At 40.3% G+C, this 21,935-nt stretch overlaps 1 protein-coding gene across 1 annotated transcript in view; it reads left to right on the top strand.

Moving 5' to 3' along the window:
* The first annotated feature begins 11,378 nt into the window (after positions 1 to 11,378).
* NLGN1 (neuroligin 1) overlaps positions 11,379 to 21,935 on the top strand; it is a 398,258-nt gene continuing 387,701 nt past the window's right edge. Inside the window, exon 1 of the mRNA XM_075157384.1 lies at positions 11,379 to 11,653. The gene's annotated coding sequence lies outside the window, so the exon portion shown is untranslated. The remainder of the gene's footprint in view (positions 11,654 to 21,935) is intronic.

Here is a 21,935-nt window from a genome sequence, read left to right as displayed (position 1 = left end):
GTTATGATTTGTGATTAATGGGGTATATACTTCAGTAGGTATGTGTTAGAAATACCCACATTCCTGCTATGGTTTAAGTGGCTGAAACCTGCAACTTATTTTGCCTGGTGGAGTGTAAAGGAAAGATAAACAAGCCTCGCCCCTCACCCACAATATTTATTTTTTTTTAGTGTAGGAGGATTCTTTCTTCTTGGTTGCATTGTGTCTGTCTGCTACTTGATGCCACCAGCTGCCGGGCATCCCAGCACGTGCACAGTTACACCAAATAAGTTGCCCCCCAGCACGTGCACAGTTATACCAAATAAGTTGCCCTCCACCTTACCTTATGCTGAAGAACTATTCTGGCTTCTCCAGTTTTCCACCTTGAGGTCTTTAACTAAACTCCTCTGTGCCGGGGAGAAATTCTGCACAGATGAAAAGCAGACTGTAGAAGGACATAATAATTATACTAGCAGAAAAATGTCAGCAGACTAATGTAGGTCCCCTATAGGGGTTTGAATCATCTTATGAAAAGTGAAGCCATTAAATAAACCAAAATGTTAGAGATTTTGTTGGGAGTGACAGAAGCAGCCAAATGTTCTTCCTGCTGTATCTCTGACATTCTGCATTTTTTGGCTGAGTAAGAACAGCAGACATTCTTTCTCAGTTAGTTATCAGAACTCTGATGTATATAAAGGTTTCTTAAGATTGTGAGATGCGGAGAGAAATGTGAACCATGCCCTGGCAAAAGTACTTGTCAGGTATTTTATTGTAAATTGTTTAAAAAAAAAAAAAAAAATCTGCAGCCCAATCCTGGGAACAAGTGAGTTCAGAGGCACTGCAGAAGCTTGTCAGGATCATCTGGTCTTTTGCCTCTGAATGCAGGCTCAATTACAAACCCAGAATTACACAGCCAACCTACGCAGTTTCGTTAATGGGAAAAAAATAATAATAAAGTGCTAGAAAAACACCTAGTGAAGTATGACCCCACATAATTCTTACAGAATTAATATTCAGGATTTGCATAAGTTTGTTTAACCTTAGTGTTTATAACTACTTATTAATAAGTCATTTGAAACACTCTAGATATCGCCCTTGTTTCACTGACGGGGAAATGGAGGCTCTGCTCGCCTTCAACAAGAGTGTAAAAGGAAAAAAAATCTGCCTGTGAGTGGGAGTCCAGTTTTCTACCCTGTATCTCACTGAAAGACTGTAAGAAAGAATTCTTACATTACATCAACCACAAATGACATGAGAATTTCTTTAAGTTACTTCTGAAGCTGGCACCCAAGAGACTCTTGTTCATGCAGAAGATATTTTTAAATTTTCAAAGAAAAGTCAGAGAGTGTAACTTTTGTTTCATTCTTACAGTTCCTTTTTAACCTGTCCTGTCTCTACTGGGTCCAGTGTCCTTATAGGTGAGCCTTTCTGTCTGTTTTTTTTTTTTTTTCTTCCAAACATAGTGTTAATTTCTGATATTCAAATAAGTCTTTAATGCAGAGGTCTATATAGGGCAGCTGTTCCTTCACCCTATACCAGGTGGCACCAGCTCTCAAAGGGCTTTTTCCAGAGAACAGCAAAATACCTGAAGCACCACAGTAGCTTGGGTTGAAACTTCTGGTTGACTCTTTAGATGATGTTCTATATGGGCTCTTAAACCAAAGCTGTTAATGGTGAAGGTGTAAAAACCCTCCAAGCACTAACAGTGCCAGGATATCTTGCGATACCCTCTACTCAACATAGTAATGAGGAATTGTTAGTTAGGAGGGTTTGCTACTAGGGCCAAGTGTTGTCACAGCTGTGAATAAACAGTGGCTGCAGGGGTGCAGTTACAGAGTGGATGACAGGGGGTGGATATGAAGGATCAACACAAGGTGGGGGCAGCGCTGTCCCCCCACGCTGAAGGAAAGGCTTTATTCTTAGTCTATAAGATTATGCATCCCAGCATAAGAGGAACCAGTGGCCAACTTGGTTTCCAACTGTGGAAAATACGACCTCCTTTCTTCCTGGAGACTTTCTCGGGATATTTGGCTGGCTTTGGGGATTGCTTCATTTTTGTGTGTGTTATACCCTACTGGTAGAACCAGTAAGGCTTGGGCAAAGAAAACCAAGCTCTGTTCTGGTTTAGTTAACGGTATTTAGTGGTTTACAGGTCTGGTGTTTTCCCATATCTTATCTGCAGCGTGGAGTTGTTTCTGCATTCTGAACTTTTAGAGTTTAGAGCTGCAACATCTTTATTGGCAGAGACTAATGCATGAGCCAGAAAGGGCACCATTTGGTTTGCAGATCCCATAATCAGCCACAGTCTAATCTCAGTCATGCTTGTGTCATCTCGTATAGTTCCACTCAAGCAAATGGCTTTACTCTAGGTATTATACGATGTAATTGAAATCAGGATCTGTCTCAAAGTGCAGTTGTGACATTAAAACAAACAAACAAACAGAAAAGACCAACCAACCAAACAAAAAAAAACCCCCAAAACCCAAACCCCAAACAAACTACCAAAGCAACACATCTTTAAACTAAGGAAAAGATGTAACGTGGGTAACAGCTACAATGCACACCAGGCCCATAATGACAGAGCATGACATTTTCAAGCAAAACCTTACAGATGTGAAGCTGCAACCCTTGCAACAAGACAAAACCTGAAAACCAACAGCCTGGAGTGACCTCATTTGTTCGATTGTTTTGGAAGAAGGTTTAAATGACATAAAGACCTTGTGGTTTTGGCTGTCTGCTCAGAGACAGGACAGCCTCAAGTATCTTCCAGTTCCCATAGAAATAAATGACAATAATATGCATGGTGTCGAAATGCATGGTAATGCGCTGTATAAAATGCATAGCCTTAGTAGGACCCGCTGCACGAGCAGCTCAGCAATGCAGAAGTAGACCGAAACAGATTTTCCTATGCATGGACTGAAAGGTGTTCCAATTACAAACTACATTTAGCAGAATACAGCTAAATAAAAAGTGCCTACGTCATATACTGCAGCTAGATATATTCCTGAAGCACTTTAAACTAAAAAGCCTTTACGATTCTAAACAACCCATATGTCTGTCAAAGCTGTCATTGTGCTGCAGCAAGTAAAGGAAACAAAACTTAATTTGTAATGAAGCTTCCCCCGGCTGAAAGCACAAGTCTTCCCGGTTCTTGTTTAAGCCTCTGTTCACAATTGCAGTTCTCTCTCTCTCAGGCTCCTTATAAAATGCTTTGCATTTCCTTTTGAATCACATCAAGTTAATTTTATGGCAAACAATCTCTGTTTTCTGAAACACACAAAAGAAATATAATTATTGCTGGGTGAAGGGTGAAGGGGAGTTGGAAGTAAACTGAACACGATGCTGGTAATTGTTTTTGGGCATGGGTGCTGGGAAGATTCTAGCCACCTAAGCAAAAAATATCTAAAAAATGTCATTAATTATAAATGGGAAGCTTTGTAATATAATTCCAAGATCAGAAGGAGAAAGCAACGTCCTACTACCAAAAAAATAAAAAATTAAAAAACCACATTACTCAGCAGATGACCTTTTTGGTAAATAAGCCACTATTTTGTTCCCTAAGGTACATAACTGAAGAAATGTTCCCTTGCTTTAATTTTCAAATTTGTTGAAGTGACAAGGTGAGATTTTAGGATGTTTAGCTTTGACCTCATTCTGTTCCTACTGTAATCAATGGGGGTTTTGTCGTAGGAACGATCTGTTGCAGCCAAAACAAGACGTTGGCAATTCTTACCCAAAGGTGTGGTCCTCACATCAGCGTGCCATGCTTCTTCCTATAAGTCAGTCTACTCCATCTACTCCAGTACATTCAGCTGTAGCTATCTGTACGGAGTCAACATCTGTATGGCTCAGAATCGACTGAAATATCTACTCTGCTTCCTTTCCTCGTGTAGACTAAGTGTTTTCGAACTTGTTTGTTTTGGTGCTTTTAATGTACAATTGTTTTCAATTACTTTTGATGTAAGTGGCACTACAGGCAAGCGAGGCTGGCAAGATCTGGTCCTCATTGCAAACATTTCACAGTTGTAATCATCTAAATTGCCTTGTGAAATTGTTCATTAGATAAAAATTAATAAATCCTATAAATGAAATCCAACGCACCGTTAGGCTGTTGACATTAAATCTGGCATAAAAACATAGTTGTAAATGAAGTCATTGATACACATTGATTTGGGGCCAAATCTTGAGGTCCTTGAACAATTTTTAAACCAGTGTTTACTCCGGCAAGTCTGTTGAATGAGGGTGAAAACAATGGCCTAAATTATAGCTCTGAGAGCTATTTGTCAAGATTTATTTTCTTTATGCCGATCTCCCACCTGCTGCATGCAACATGCAGTGAAGAGAGTTCAGGGTCTTGAGGAGGATAGACTTCTCCATTTCCCTGTTTCTGACCACACAAAGAAATTAATGTGTAAAATAGTACCATTACAGCGACTTCTGTGCAGAGCCATGTGTCTGGGGCCTTGGAGTCTCGGTGAATGGGAGGGTGATATGGCACTGAAGCTGGTAGATTATCCAAAATTAGTGGATAGAACTCAGCACCATAATTATTTTTCTAGCTCTCCCGTTTGGGCATCCCAGAGGATTCAGGTTTGCAACGCAGATCACTACTGGCTGTGTTTTTCCCATCAAATACTGCCAATTTTTTATGTACATATGCCTACTAATGTTGTAACAGACCCTAGGGTTGCCTCAAGTTGTAGTTTGGTGAGAACTAGAGTGAACTGAACTAAAGGCATATATTTAATTGGAATAATAATGAGAAGAAAATTCTTTACTAATTCGTTACAGGATGAAACCAAAATAACACTTTTCAAATCAATGGAGCTACTTTCACAATTATATTAACAGCTCTGAAAATCAAGCTGAGCCTCAAGTTTTGGGGTTTTGTAGTCTCTTTAGGAAAAAAAAAATGGTTATGAGTTATCTTGGATAAATTAAAAAAAAAAGGTTAGGAAATGAGTGATTCTGTAAACACAATTTTAGTCTATCGACAGATGGGAGAAATGGAGAACAGGTTGTAAAAGTATAAGCTAAAACATTATTAATATTGTACTGTTACTGAGACAACTTGTAGAGGAACTGGAAAAGCATCCTATTGGTTAAGTAATCACTATACATATGCTTTTGGAGATTAATACTTTGAATTTTCAAAGCTTTTATATGTGTCAGTTCTGCTAAAAGGATGAAACTGCAAAAATGCACTGGTAGCAAGTTTAAAGCATTAATACCAATGTCAGATACACTTTAAGGATAATCACAACTCCTTCACATCCAGAAGACCTAGTAGTCTCAGCTATGGAAATAAGACTTTTGACAAGTAAGAATGTTTGAGAAAGTGGGAAAAGGCCAAAGAATGTTGTATAATATTTTAAAACTGGGTAGCTATTTCATGCCTTGGTTTTGAGTACTCTGTTCTGTGTTATAATATGCCATACTGGTGGTCTTTAAAAGTTGCGTAATCACTGTGGCTTCCTCCCTTTCTTATGATGGTAACTGGATTTTTAGAGACTTTTGTTTTTAAAGTAATAGCGCTGCTTTATTCCAGGAGAGTATTAAGATATTTCAAGTATGATGAATAGACGTACCTTAGAGACCTCAAACTATCCACCTGGAAGTCATGACAAACTCATATTGGGGGCAATAACACTGAGATTTACTTACATCTGCATGATTTAAACATGTATTTAATGCTAGATAGAGTTTGGGTGTGTGATGAGAAATGTAGACAGGAGTCAGTGTCTTCTATCCATGAGCTCTTGTATAGTTTGGGAACATCTTTATTCCATATGATAGTTACTGATGAGCAGCTCAACTTGTTAATCATTAGTGAAGAAGGGGAAAAACCTTAGCGACTGGCCAATTTTATTTTTAAGATACGTAAAATGCAAAAGAAGATTTATTTTGAGTGAGATCAAATTTGGCCTTGATTTGAGTTTTAAGTTTGTTTATTAACAAACTGGGTCCTTTGTGAGAAGCAGAGAGGTAAATCACCAACACCTCACAGGATCATGCCCCATGCTTGAACGCTTGTGGTGTCAAGCTGTGCTTGTAGAGATGTGTGAGACGAGAATGTATTTAACTGTATCACTAAATCTAAACATATTAAAATATATTACTAAAAATCTAGGGTCTTATTCTGATGTTTTGTTTAATGATTAGTGCTGACTGGGACTACTCATAAAGCTGTGTCTGGTGTAAGAGGTGCTGCCTGCGATCATGATGGAAACTGGGTCAAATTAGAAGCTTTTCAAAATCCCATGAAGTGTCTATTTGCCTGGCTGGCAAAATATTAATCTTTGAGGTTTGTTTCTGGGTACCAGGATTCAACATCTGAAACCTGCAATGGGTGACTTCAGATTTCTGATTACATAGGAGACAAATCAGGGCCCCAAGAAGTTGTCGTCTTTTTTTTCCCTAACTGTGCCTACTACTTTAAAAGGAAATTTAACTTTGTGACACAGCTGACCTAAGGAACAACATTGTTGTTTAATATTATGCACGAGTCTAAAGAGGAGACATCTATATCATGTGTGAGTGTGTCATCTCTGAATTCTAATACTCACATGGGAAATAAGAGCAGTTGCTAGATCACTGAAGTAAGGTGAAAAAGACAAATCACCCCAGGGTGCTCCAGGATCCCAGCACTAGAATATTTGTGTGTTCTTTTTTTTAATGTTTTCATTTATTCTTTTCCTGGTATTCAGAAGGTATTCCCCTTCACATCTAAAAAAGGAAGAAAATATGCTCATGCTGTTAAAACATTCACAGGCATTAAATGCAGGAAGGTCTTCTCGTAGGATGTCCTATGTATTCCATTATATTTGTAGAGCATCTTTGTAATAATGTTTCAGTGACTACTTGAGGTTCCCTGTAAGCTTGCTCAAGATGTTAATTTAATTCTTGATAATGTCTGCTTTGATTATTGAAAGTAATCTCAGAATGGATTAAAATAATTCAAATAAGCTTTTTAATTTTCCTTAATAGTAGTATATAATTTTCCTTGAAATTTAACATCTTATTATTTCAACCGTGCTATTACTCCAGACTGATTTTTGATTCTGTTCAAGGAAAAAACACAGAATGTCTTTGGAACCACACTCGCTTCTACCAGAGTCATTACAAGATTTCTCTTAGACATCAGTATAGACTGTTCAAGAAGGTGAAATAAATGTTTATAGTCAAAGGAAGAAAGGGAAAATGGAAATGGAAGTTTAAGTGTAAGCACTTCAAGAAATTGTTAGGCTTTGGTTTTGACATAAAGATGTCCCTCGTTTTTCCATGATGTCAGGAAGTCTTCAGCTGCCCAGCACCTTTGAAAATCAAGCCATTTTTATAAAGTTTGAGGTCTAAAGTTGCACTCCCTTTTATATATCTGCCAATAACTTATCATTGATATTCCATATGCATAATTATATTTCTCCTATTAATGTAACTCCTCCAGTTATGAAACTTCAAGCTATGATCATAGAGTGAATAAGTAAACCCAGAAAGAAAGCATAAAGGTCTTATCTGTCTCAAAACTCCTGGGCATCTGTGTTTTGCTTTTTGTCTAAAGATTGTGCATGAGGGTGTGAATTTCAGAGCTAAGCAAGCTGACAATTTCTCTTCAAAGTCATCCTTGCTGCAATTTGTTTTCAGCCTTCTCAGTCTCCCTTGGACAGTTACGAAAGACAGCTTTATTATGCAGCTCTTTCCCCTATTTTTGTACATATCATTTTCTGTGTGTCATGTTTAGGGCACCTTCATTTCCTCTGTCTCGCAGAAGCAGAGATGATTACATTAAGTGTGGAAGTCTCCTCTCTTTACTTTTGGACAGTAAAACTTGTAAATATTTTCCATTATTCTTCACAAATTTTAGTGGGGTTTTTCTGGTTGAGTGCTAATGTGGCAAGACCCATATGGTAACACAGAGCTACAATTACAAGCTGGGGAAGGCTAAACTTGTGTTAATAAAGTGACTTTATGTTGTCCTTGTGAGATGTATTAGCTACTAGCTGCGTTACAGCATCTTCCCGTCTATATAAATCCCCAGGAAAAGATGTAGGAGCTGGAAGGAACTGGAAGATATCTTCAATCCTGTTTAATCACCACAAGTAAAGGGAAGGTATCAGAAATACCCCTGAGGCTAATCCTGACCAATCACCCTTATTCTGAAAGGTAGAACTGTTATGTGCAACCGTGTTACATTCAAGCTCCAACCCATAGGAAAACCTGAGCGAGTCTGAAGCCGTCAGCCTTAACACCTAGTCTTGGTGAACTTGATCGTCTGGATGCCCAGTTTAAAGCTCTTAAGGTATTCAGATATTGCAGTGGTGAGGATTATGTCGATAACTTACTAGCTAAAGGTTAAATCTGCTTCTTGGGATGGGAATACCAAATTAAAGATCACTTCGAAAATGTATATGACTTACCTTCCAGACATGCAGAGCTCTCCCCTACATCTGTCTTCCTACTCCCTTCATGTCTGCTCCAGCACAGAGCCTCTCTTGCTGCCAGTAGCGCTTTCTCCACTGGGACTGCAGGTGAAGGGCTGATCTCCCATTTTCCTAAGCTGAAACAACCATACAGATTTCCAGCTGAAAATCACATACTGCAGAAGGCACCATGCTGTATAGAACAGCTGCTCCCCAGCTCTGTCCTTTCTCTCTACAGGTCCCCTTTCCTCAAAATGGCCATTACTTGAACCGAGTGGTATGTCAATAGGTGCACACATATGTTAGTTTGGTACAGCAGTATGTGAGGTGCCTTTCCCAGAGACCCTCGTAGGTGCAGTAGAGATGCTGCACCTGCCAATCCATTTTTGGGGCACTGGCTTGTTCTGTTCCACCCAGTGCCACATAGCAGATGGGAGCATCTGCCCTTGCTTTTGTAGCCATTGGAACAGTGATTAAAGATGAGACTGCATATTCCAAAATCACATACATTGCTCCAGAGGATAAACCAAGGTTTTGTTTGATTTGAAAGCAGGAACAAACCAAATGTTTTCGTGCACTGAACTTCTCAGTTTTGGGAGAAGCATTCTGGGTTGGAACCCTGTTAGTCACACTGACTTGAGGACTTTAAAAATAATACATCATGTTTCACAGACAGGTGCTGTCTTTGGAATCTCTACAGGATTTCCAGATTGCTCTGCATCCAACACTGCCATTAAGGAATAAAACTGTTCTTCCACTTGTACCAATTTCTCAGGAGTGGTATTTTGCTTTTACTGTAAACACGTCTGTCTGATACCAGAATTGTGAAGAATCTTTCCTGGGTTCAGCCTTAGACTAATCCCTGCTTTTTTTTTTTTTTTCCCCCTCCTTCTTTTGTCAGAGGAAAAGGTATTAGGACAGGTTAACGCCCTTCACCTTCAGTCCTCAAAATTCAACCAGAAGATACCCAATTGCTGGGATGTGATTTTGCTTTCCTCACTGGAAAATAGTGTGTGAAACGGTCCTTCACAAGGACATATTTTCCAGTTGAGGAAGCCTAAAGAGTTTATTCCCAGCCTCTCTGTTCTTTTCCCACTCTTCTCCTTTGCCTAGGAAGACCTCTCTGCACCCTTTGCCGCCGCCTCTGTCTCTGCCTTCTCTGCACCCATGTTTAAGACCTGCTTTGAATCTCATACTTCCCTTTGAAGTTCTTCCATATCCATCTGCTTGCATATCCCTGATCACCTCTTCCAAGCACCTTATGAGGTCTAAAACAAGTGATAAGTCCCACTACCAGTACCGTACACGTATGATCACCCAAGTGTGATCCAGGAGCTCTGTTTTCCTTGGTCTTTTTCTGCCCTAGTTGAATGGACCCATATTTTGTCTCTTCCACTCAGGGTGCCATTTTATGATTCCTGATTTGTCAAGGAGAAAAAAAAAAATCTGCTTTTCATTTGTTTGAATATGCAAATGACATTACTATAAAACACAAGTAGTTAAGACGCTTGTGAACTTTTTGTTTTCCCTCACTAGACTAACTGTAAGCTGGTATGGGCTCACAGAAGAGACTTGTTATGGTGGTGTAAACTGGGGCTTGCTTTAGTAACCTGGTAATCTACTGACACAAGTTGTTCCCATGGAAGGTTTTTTCTTTTTTTTTTTTCTTTTTTTTTCTTTTTTTTAATAAAAAGATCATAGAATAACTTCCCTAGAAAAGCTCTGGAAAACAAAACTGAACAATTCTGTTTCAGCTTTTGTTATGGCTTCAGTGTGTAATTTGCTACCTATCTAGCCCTTGGTGCCTCTGTTTACATCTCTGTGTACCGTGTATTGATGTTTGCCTAATGAAATGCTGCTCTGGAAGATTTATGGGTGTACATTAATAGAATAATTAAAGGTCTTTGAAAGTCTCAGATGAAATGTGTACCAGGTCAGGGAAAAAGAAAGCGTGGAAGTGAGAGATGGGAGGTGATGTGTCTGTGCCGGGGTCTACACCTACAGCCTGTTGACCTGACACCTTGTGGGGTGATGTCTGTGAGGGTATTGGAAATGCACGCAGCGAGCCGGGGCCGGGAGCCCTGCTGGGAAGAGAGGCCTGGGGAGTGTTTGTACCCACGGACTTTTTCTGGGCTTTCACCTGCTGGGACAGCAGCCTCTCTCCCTTTCCTTACCCAGCCTTCTTGCAACTGGGCTGCCCTGGGAAATTTGGGGGGTTTGGGAGGGGGGGAAGAGGTGAAGGGAGGGAGAGATGGGAGGCAGAAGCAGAGAGCCCACCGCCGGCGTGGGGAATAGACTGCACCCAGATCCGGCTTTGTGCGGGGGGAGGAAGGGAGAGGAGGAAAAAAAACCCAAACCTTAAAGCCCTGGAGGGCGGGGGGAGACCGGGGGAAACTTTCCGCGGCAGCGGGTTGGGGCTGCGGCTGCTCCAGCATCCCCGGCTGGGCTAAGCGTCACATCTGACGTGCGGGCCGGGAGGGCGGGCAGGCCCGGCCACACACCGTCACGCACACACTGCCACGCACACACCGCCACGCACGCCGGGGATCCCCGCGGGGGCCGCCTAGCCCGGCTGAGCCCACGGGCGTGCGCCTCGGCACGGCACCGGCTCTGTGTGTGTGTGTGAGTGAGTGTGCACGGGTGGGTGGGTGGGTGTCCGTGCGTGCGTGTGTCCGCGCGCGCGGGTGTGCTGCCGTGCGCGCAGGTAGCGGCGGCCGCGGGGGGGAGAGCGGCTCACCCGCAGCGGCGGCGCGGGAGGCGGTTGCTCACTTTGCTGACGGATGGATGGCTGGGAAAGATCCCGCCATCCCATTTGTGCTCTGCTCATACGTCTTTCCTCTGTGCTTTGCTGCTGCTTTTTTTTTTTTTTTCCCCCCTTCAAAATCTCTCTGGGAATTTTGTATTTTGCAGCTTTTTTTCTCTCTCTCTCTCCTTCTTGCTGAGGATACGTTTTGCTTGCCAAGTTTGTAGTGACACCTCTCAGATTCCCCCACTCCCTGTTTTTTGGATCTATCACAGTGCCCGTTTGTATATAGACATACCGGTTTTTGGTTTTTTTTTTGCCTCTTTTTCAAGAAAATTGGAATTCTTTGGGAAGCTAATGGATACTGAGGAGGACGATCCTAAAAATCTCCTTTTGAATTTGTAAAAGAGGTGTACGAAGAAATTCTTAAATTCAGCCATCAATTTAGCTTCATATTAAGCACCTCGAAGTATTTATGATTGCAGAGCAGGTGCAAGCGAGGATTAGTAATAAGGTAAGGGAGCTATTTCCATCTTTGAGACAGCAGCATTTGCTCAGGGTTATCAGCAGCTTCTCTTTTTTTCATAGAATCTGGGCTGATTTATTTGCATTTTCGGTGCTGTTCTCCCGTCCTTCCGAGTCTTTTCTAACACGCCTGCTTGCTTTTCATCACTAAAATATACATTCCTTCTCCCTGCCTGCTCTGTATCTGGGAGTTTCTTTGCTGTGCACATGTTTTGGCTGTTATTTGGTAACTGTTTAAAACCACCGATTTTCTGTTTAAAATGATTTCTTATCTTGCACTTTCTCCACCCAGCAGGATTCCTGAAAAGCCCCATAGAAAACTGCAATACAAAAGCTTTTTTATATGCATTTAAAAAGGAGACAGAAGTAGTTAAAATCCCCCCCGAGGAAAACTGGGCAGAGGTGGGGGGGTGGTGTAGCAATCAAGTTCTCCCTCTACAAGCAAATTAATTCCCCTTCCTTGCCCCCCCCGCCGGCGGTTCCCCGGGGCTGAGGCCGGTGTCTGGGCCGTAGCGAGGCGCACCGAGGTCCAGCCCCAGCCTGCGGCACCGGGGCCTCCCCCGCGGCCGCCCGGCCCGGCCCCGCCGGGGTCCCCCCCGCGCCGCCCCCGCGGGGCGCGGCGGTGAGTGCGGTGCTGCCGCCCGGGCTCAGCGAGGCGGGGCGGGGGGGGGGGGGTGGAGCGAGCCTCGCCCTCCCTCCGTCCTTCCCAAAGTTTCTGCTTCCCCCCCCGGCACCCTTTCGGGGCTGGGGGAAGGTGAGCCGGGCTCCGGCGGCCCCGCTGGGGAAGCTGGGGGAGGACCTGCGCTGAATTTCAAACGCTTCTGGGGGCTGTGGCAGGGGGCGGGGGAGTAATTCCTTCTGAGTGGCTGGAGAGTAGGGAAGGAGGAAAAGGATACCCTGGCTTCCTTCTGGGGTGTCGCAGGCTCTTGCTCTCCATCAGCATGCTTTACTAATTTTTGTTTTATCAGCTCCATTTAGTGATATAAATGGCACAAGTAAGGATATCAATTACCAGCTAACTGCGGCGATAGTCCGTGTTTTATGGGATTTAATGATTTCTCTTGTTTTGAAAAAGCTCTTGTGACGCTAACAATAAAGAACTCCATAAATCATCTAAATGAATTGTGTTCCAGTAAAGGCAATTTTTAGTCTTTTGCTGCGTATCTCCTCGTCCCGATAATTAATTGCGCTAACAGTTGTGAACATGTTTGTGGTAATAAAGGTGCCGTTACTAAAAAGTGGCTTTCTTGATACGGGTACCATGTTTCCTGAACTCCTACGATGTGTCTTAGCTGTAGACAACCGCTGTCATCTCGAAATATAGGGAGAGATCAGATTATTGTGAAGCGAGCGTCGTGCGTGAACATACCTGTTTGGTGAAGTGACACATTCCGCAGCACTGGGAAGAGTGAAAGCCCATTTAACGGGCTGCTTCAGTGATTTAGGCTGAAAGCAGGAGGTAATCATCACTTAGGCCTCTTGATTACATGTTTTGATTAAAAGTAAACGTGTGTTTGGTGCGTGTGGGTTTTTCTGGTGTTTTTTTTTTTTTTTGTAATCTTGATGATTCTGTCATTAGCTTTTTTAATCCTCTTTAAATAAGCAGGAGCTGTGGAGTTCAATCCTTCAGCAGAATATAGCAGTGTTCCTGCAGTGCTGTGAGGAAAGCTCCACTTTCATGTTATCCTTTTCTGTTGCTTTATTTCCACTTCTTTTGTATTCATGATTGCATTTTTTGATCCATTATTTACAGTCAGGTTGTACTGAAGAGGCTGGAATAAAATGTTGCTGTTCTTACGGAGGGAAACGTGCTATGAGGGAAGGAATCAAGTTGGACTGTTTTAGGAGAATTGTTAAGCCACAGGGTTTACATTTACTTGAGTTCTGTCCACTGCCTTTGACAATCTTTAACACGATCTGCAACTGGTGATGTAACATACATCTATATGTATGTATATCATCTGTGTAGCTCACTGTGTTCACTTGGAGCTCCATTTAATACTGCCGACAAACCAGTCACGGTGCAAAAACATTAATCAGCAATTGAACAGGTGCAGGTTCAGTTCACCATAGGACTACTTGGGCCGGTGGTTGCCGAACATAATACAATTATAGAGATATGCTGAGTCCTTCAAAAATTTGTTATCATGTATCTTTTTTTTTTTTTTGGAAAATAGCCACATGCAAAATCTGGTAAGATTAAATTCCTTGTGGCCACTGAGTAGGTGTTTGAGTAAGGTTAATGGAATCCAAATCTAAGAAGTTATTTCATGAAAGGTAGATTTTAGTGCTTTCTCTAAAACCCTCCGAATGGAGTGTTTTATTAGCATGAAATATCTCAGAGATACTGAGTTCAATCCTACTGTCCTTATTCAAGCAAAAATTTCCATGAACTTCATGAATCTACATGTAAAGGTGTTTTCAATTAGAATTTCTGACTGTGATCAGACAATTTAGATGGTAACTTTGATGCAAATATTATTTATTTAGAGTTAATTTGTCAGTGTTAGAAAGTTTACTGTTCATCTCCGTAAACTGGAAAGCGTCAAAGAGTGTTTCCTGTTGTGTCATCAGTACAGCCACTGTCATCCCCTCTTTGCCAAAGAGCAGTTACTCAATGAGGACAGACTTGGATTTGAGCTTTTAAAATTTCTTTCCTCTGAACATCAAGAACATTTAGAAAACTGAATTGGCGACTCACTAGAAGGGCTGTCTATATCCCTTTTTACTATTCATTATCTTTTATATTGTGTGTGCATTTGAGCATAACCTAGTTCTTGAATTGACAGGTCATTGCTTGGGTAAATGTTGTTTATTTGTTTGTTTATTTTCCTATTTGAACATGGTTGTCCCCATATGCCATAATAATAACTCCTTAAGCGATGGTGAGTTGCAAGCAAATGCTCCAGTTCAAGGGTCAACATAGTGATTCATGACTGGATAGAGAATATTGCTGATCGGAGTGTATGGCAAATTAAATCTCCAACCATCATTTCTGGTAGAGGTACAATACATTTCCTATTTTGTTCTTCTGGTTAGATTAGCTTTGGGAGGTTTTTTTGCAGGTGGTAAACGGTATTACAGGACTCTCGTCTTTTAATCCGCAGGATAGGAGTCTATAATTTTGCAATGGAAAACCAGTCTTCCAGACACCAAAAAAATTAATTTCTCGTACCCAAGTCCATACAGCTACTAATACTACTGTTTGATTCCGTTTCAGCTTTTACTTGAAATCTCATAGTGCTTTTCAGCAGTGAGCAGCTATCAATATCGTAATTTCTACTGACGGGAAAAGTACCTGAAGCGGGTGACTGATCTGAGATTGTGCAGCGATTCAGTAGCAAGTGTAGATAGCGGACCTGTGGATTTGTTGCTCAGTTCCAGGCTGTAGCCACTAGATGGGTATGAAACTTCTGCAAGAGTCGCAAGTGTTTCTGAGGAAGAAAGTAAGTGAATAATTGAAGAAACAAAAAGTTTGATACCTGGCAGAAATAAGCTTAACTGAAAGAAACAGAAGTGTGGATAACAACCTTTACCTACTTCTGACAGCAGCTTATACAAATTCTATAAATGGTACAGGATGTCAAGCGTAGTGCTCATTTAATGGCTAGGAAGATGCTGGGGCAATCAGTCTGGTCTCAGCAGGAGACCTCCAGCTGAGAAGCCCTCCGCCATACGGAGCAGTAGGACCTGCCTACTGTCAGACCCCTTCAAGCCAGGTATCCTGCTGGCTGTCAGACCCACGCTGCGATGTGCACCTCCACCACCCCCAGGATGCAAGAGCAGGAGGTTCAGACCACCCAAGTGCGATACATGGCCAAGTTCTGTAACTTTTACACTCTTCCAATCTCATCACAGTCAGCAGGATGAGCTCAATAAAGTACGCTGAAGTTGTGATTATTTAAAAAGGTATTCGTATTTGTTTAGAAATGCCAGAATTAATGAAAGCTGCTTTCCCAAAGATTTCTGTCTCATAGAGTGAAACTCCTCTGCAGTTGAAACACTGGTGAGAGCTCTTTCTCTCATTCACGTTTCTTGTGCCTGGTAATGTATTGCGGTTTTTCTTTTTTTCTGTTGAGGTTGAGAGAGGTTTTCAGAGTCTTGCAGTTTCTCATGTCTGTTTTCTCACTTATTTTCAATGAATTTGCCTGTTCCAAAGGTAAGTTGGGCTGAAATCACCAACTGATTAAAAAATTGGCATAAGTACACACAAAGTATGGTTGTGTAGATCTCACTGCTCTAGAAGACCAGACTGAAAGTGCAGTCTTGTATAGGTCATGTATTTCATGTAACAAGTGGGTAAACTAGATGTCTCACTCATTTCATGGCTTTTCAGCGCACAGGGTAAGAGCTTAATACTGCTGACAGTGAGATTTCTCCTTGGCCCCACGTATTGGTGGCCCAAGCTTTAAGTCTGAACATTTGTCTGTGGAGGTCCGTGGGGCAGGGAGGAGTAATTGCCAGAAATCTGCTGTGTATCCCAATAGTTAAGACTATGGTTTTGTCATAAATAGGATTAAGATTTCACAGGAGACAGTTTTAGTTATGGAAATGACCATATTGTTGTGATACCAGATGTTAGGTTGACTTTTGCAACTTTCTAGGAAATGGCAATACCTGTGCATGAGTCTTGTGTGCCAGAGAACTTTTTGCAATGCCAGGAAAAAAAAAAGATTTGAAGACTTTTTTGTTTTTAAGTATGCATCTACCTCAAGGAATATTTCCAAAATGAAATCTTGTAGTAGTTTTATCAATGTGAAGACTTTGGAACAAATCCTACCATGCCCTTTTGTCCCCAGCAGAGAAAAAAGCACTGTGCTTCAGGAGAGGGACTGTGTTTTGGGGGAAGTTTTCAGATACCTTTTCTCTGTGGAGGAAGAGGCTGGACAAGCCACCTGCACAGTAGGAAAAGAAGCATGAGAAAGAAGAGGGGACTGAAAGTAGGAGGAATGAAGCTTGTATCAGAAAGCATGTATCAGAAAAGATGATATATTGAATTTAGTGATGATAAATTACTACTAATTGAGCATAATAAATGCCTCATTATCTGTCAAGCTGCATTGCAAACACAAGTAGCCATGTTCAATCCTGAAATGCCACTGTGAAACTGCAGTCCGAAATCCGCCCGATTTTGTCCGTTTCAGTGGAGTTGCACTAGTTTACAACCGGGCTAAAGCAGTGGAGAACAGTGATTTTACTTTTTGGTTGTCTTTATTAAGACAACTAAATGGTTGATGAGCTGAGAACACAGGACTTCGTAATGTGACTTTATATTACGCAAGAAGAAAGTAGAAGGAATTGATCAGCTATATTCTTAATCAGCTTACTAACTTCATATACTGTGAGAGGACTAACTTCATATACTATATAGAGGGGAGAAACGCTGGGGAAGAAAGCATTTCTATTTGTGCATTTCAGTAAAATAATATAAAACCAACTATAAGACGTTTTCCAGAGCCTTAGTAACAGAACTGCAATTAGCATAAAATTTCCAGGGACTGGGATAAATAAATACCAGATGCGCTGATTTATTTATTTAGGATTTGATCCATTTCCTATTGAGAGGAACTTTATTATTCAGAGGAAGGAAAAGGGGGAGGGTGTATTCTTCCTCTGAAGTGGATGGGAGGCTTTCCATCCCAGTTGCCAGAAAACAGCACAAGGGGGTTCTGAATTTGGAAATAGAAATTTGAAGTAGAAATTTTGTTAATGTTTATATAGTTATTTGCCAACACTCAATATGGTGAAAGTTAATATTAAGGAAGTAGGAATATACTTACAGGTATTTATTTTTGACTCCTGCCTTTTCTTTTGTTCAACAATTATTCAGAATTGACTTACCTGTTATTTTCAAGAAAGCATCACCTCCAGCTGAGATATACTTGACTTTATATTTATTAAAAAAAAAACAAACAAAACAAACCAAAACAAACTCCTGAACTCAGAAAAATTGGGACTGGCTCCAATTAAGCAGATTTGTTGGACAATTAAAATTAAAAGCAGATGAAGTTTTACTGAACGATGTAGCCAGGTAGCAATTTATATTGCAGTAAAATGAAAATTAGATGTTACTGAGTTATAGACGAGCTGAATGCTGAGGTTTTATTGTTTGTGTTCCTTGGGCAACCAGAAGGTTCAGCCAAAATCATCACCTGCTTGTGCCGGACACTGTACAAATAAATAATAAATACATTGTTTTGTCCCAAGGAATTTAGGCTTCACTCTACTATGAGTTCTTATTGCATGATTTACCACAGTTGCACTGAGTTCGTGTGTTCACAACATGTGAAAGTACCGTAAATTGTGGAAGAACTGCAATACAATGTGAAAGTAGAGTGGTCAGAAAAATAAATTCAATGTGCTCAGTGAAATAAACATTTGGAGGCACTTTTTAAAAGAAGATCATCAATCCATTTGAGAACTTCTCTGGTCTTTGGTAGACTCAGTTAAAAAATATGCATGCATATGTAGATATATACATATGCACTATGCTGTATGATAGTGCAAATACACAAAAGAAATTATGTGTGGTCTGATTCAAACTTCAGTGTAAATATGTGGAGATTGCAGCAATGTTATTGGAGCTAATATGTACAACAAATGTATATGCAGCTAGTATATATGAAAAAATAGCATTTCTTTTAATCAGACAGTGACTTAGTCAACTTTTGTGCCTTTAATGAATTAATGAAAGATGCATAGTTAATACTACTTTTCCCCTGCTATTTCATTTGCTTGTTTTTAAAAAATTCCAAATATAAAAATGTAGATTGACTTTTAGCCTATGTTTGGCACATTTTATCTGATGTAGAGACGTACCATTTGGCAAGTGAAGGTCTAAGCAAAGGTTGAACTGTAAACATTACTTTAAAGTGGCCATTAAAGAAAAAGAGATTTTCTGTTGTTTTGGAACATTTGCTGCAACTAACGTTTAAGAACAGAGCAATTTTTAGAAAATGCAAAACCTGATGGTTTCATTGCTCTTCATTCACATCCACCATTTTGTACTTTTGCAACTCTGATGTTTTTGAAGATTGTTGCTGAGGTCAAAATTGACTCTTAACTTTTTGTATTTTGGTAAGTTTGCTGGACTAATTAGGAGCAAAATCACTACCTAAACATAAATCTAGTAGCACTTGGAATCTTAATGATGGAGAACACCTTAAAAGGTTGCCACAGCTTTCCTTTTTGACTGTTTAGCAACGTTTTGCATTGCCTCTCATTCTTGTCCCCATTGTCATAACAGAGAGATAAAGTAACTTTTTTCCTTGTCCTCCCCCCTTAGCTAGTTCATAAGAAATGTGCAGTGACTCATTGCCATTTACTGGGGTACCAAGAGAGAGGAGAAACAATGTGATAGTTTGGTCTTTGCTTTTCCCATACTCAACTCTTCACCCAGCTGCTGGGGCTGTGATGCAGCAATTTTGCTGTGCCAGATTTTTCCAGCATACCCATTTATAAGGTCTTAGCTTCCGCAAGTCCACAAGAAAGAAACACTGGGGGAATTTTCAATCTCATGCCTTTGCTTGGCACTTACATTAAAATATATTCCAGTACTCAATCTATTTTGTTTTCCCATCCATAAATTGAACTACTACCCTGAGATGCTGTGAGGATTAATGAATGCTTGGAAAGCTCACTGCAGATGGAAAAAATACAGTGCTGCCTCTTCAGATCATTATGTATAACACTGCATAGTTCAAAAGTTATGAGAATTGTATAAAGGCTCTGGCAGATGAAGCAAGAAAATATTAAACATCCTATTAATGGGGGAGCCATAGGTCTTTCTTCATCTGCCATCCATTCTTGGTTCGGAGACCAGCAGTGCAATGAATGAGCCTGCTCTTGTGAGCCTCCTCTTTGTAAGAGCCTTTGAAAATGAGGAGAGTTTGACGTGGGGAAATCTTGTTGGACCCTGATGCATGCTTTTGTGAAACGGCAGTATTTAATTCTTTTCAAGCATGTTACTTCCAAAACAACAAAGAATCATTATGTGTATGGGCCTGGCTATGATTAAGTGTTTCTTAAAAAAAAGTAAAATGCTTATTATAAACTCAAATGGTATTTGTGAAAGAAAAAAGCACTTGTGATGACAAGTTAGAATCCAGTTAGATTTCTAATACTTTTTAAGAAAGTATTTAAACAGAGTATTATCCATTTTCTCCTTGGATATAAACATATTTCCCTAAGAATTATAACTTCCTAGGTAGAAATTTATATGCAGCATTTTTGCACATTTTAAAAATAGTTTTGAATAATTAGGAAAACGTGACGAAAATTGTGACAGGCCTTTAACTATCATAGAATTGTGATGAAAACTATTGCACCTCTTCTCTGTATTTTATATGGGGCCAGGTAACCTGTCAGAAATTCAGAGAGGTAATAACTATGGTACTACTACACTGTACTATGGTACAGTGGCTTACTTTCAGAAAACAGAGGGTGAAACTTCTAGTAGAACTAAAAAATATGTAAACACCGACATATGTAATCTTAACCAAAAAGTTGTGCTTAGTGTTAGTGCAGCAAGCTACTTGATGTTCGGCTGGTAATATACTTGAGCTGCCATTTTGCAATCCCACTTTAATTCTGAAAATATTTGATATTTCAAAAATGCAAGCTGATTCTTAATTGAAGCAGTGGGAAATGTGTAAATACTAGCAACAAGTCCCATCTTATCTTTGGTTATCTGTGAATAAGGTACCACGTGATGATACCATATAGAGTAATGTGGTGCTTTCAGAGTTATCTCTCTAAAGACAATTTCACTGCTTAACGAAACCATAGGTATGACAAGGAATTATTTTACAGACTACCAAACTCAGTCTTGCATAATGCTGAGTTTCCATAATCGGGTCCTAAACTGAAATACAGAGAGCAAGACCTGTAAAACCTAGAGAGCCGCATTGGTGTCGGCACCAGAGGGAGCCGCTTGCCCAACTCTTGGCCATGTAACAGCTCGAAGGCTGGAAAGAACCAACGAAAGGGGACAAAATGGCAGAAAAAAGTTATGGTAACCTGTTGAGCACTGTTCACGCATGAAAAATAATATTTGAAAGTTGAAGCTATGTTTGGTGTGTTGATCTGCTGGCCAAATCTGACATTTTTCTTACATTGAATACCCTTAATTTATTACATTCAAATTCTAATCTAGCCATTTTTTCTAGATCGTTGTCACTAAAATATTTTGCAGCTTACAAAGGAGGTGTTATAAAAATAAATTATGATCTTCAATGACAACTGTAACTTTGGATCCTCTATTTGCTATAATAATGTAAATACCCTTACTTTTGTATTCTTAGTTGGTACAGTGTGATATCTGGTAGGAATACGGATAAAGCTAATTATTCTTTTCCTCGACTACCACCCCTCCCTTTTTTTTTTTTTTCCTCCTAGTAATCCCATATTTTATATGGCATTAATGTATATTGTCTTAGATTACTGAGAGCTGAAATGTGTGCGATACAATGATTCTGGACTTCATCTGTAAAGTATAATCATTTAAGTATTTGTGTGCCAGTGAAGTTCATAGGTTGCAAAGTGAAATCACGGCTGAACTGCACAGGATGTTGTATTTACCCATGGTAAAAAAAAACAAAGAATAACCCCCCCCCGCCAAACCATCTCCCAGGCTCTGGTGTAAAGTATTTGTAATCTATGTGCTAGGACAGACGAAAGAAGAGAGAAAGGAAATATTGCCCTTTGAACAAAGGATGACTTACGTATTTGCTTAACTGCTTCTGCTGGTTGTCCAGGGTCACAGAAGTAGCCTCTCGCAGAGTGAGGAATTGAACCTGAGCCTCTGAAGTCCTAGTCCAGCACCTTCTTCGTAAGACATTCCTTCTTCTCTTAGCCTTACCGCCATAAAAAGTGATCTCTGTACACTGAAGATAATACTTTTAAAACTAGATTTGTGTGTTCTACTACCGCTGTAGTAAAATTCACTTATTTACAGGCATGCACGCACAGACACACACACACACAAATCCTTTCCTTAGACAGGGGCTTTGCTGATAAGGCAGTATAATAGTACTAAAATCAATTCATGTGGAGCTTCAAAGTTATTAAGCTGTAGCAATTTAAGTGTATTCAATCTGTCTGCTTAAGAGATTTCGAAGGCAGGTACCTACCCACAGAGGTGTATCTAGAGAGTATGTGTATGTATACACATGCATACACACGTTTCTAGAATGTATCTATACACATATATATATATGCAATTAGTTATTTCAAAGTCAAACTTAGAAATTGAGTTTAGCTGAGACTTTGTA

Source organism: Calonectris borealis, chromosome 9, assembly GCF_964195595.1.
Source record: "Calonectris borealis chromosome 9, bCalBor7.hap1.2, whole genome shotgun sequence".
NCBI classification, from domain to species: domain Eukaryota; kingdom Metazoa; phylum Chordata; class Aves; order Procellariiformes; family Procellariidae; genus Calonectris; species Calonectris borealis.
The sequence above is the reverse complement of the archived record's forward strand: the minus strand, read 5'-3'. Positions and strand labels throughout refer to the sequence as shown.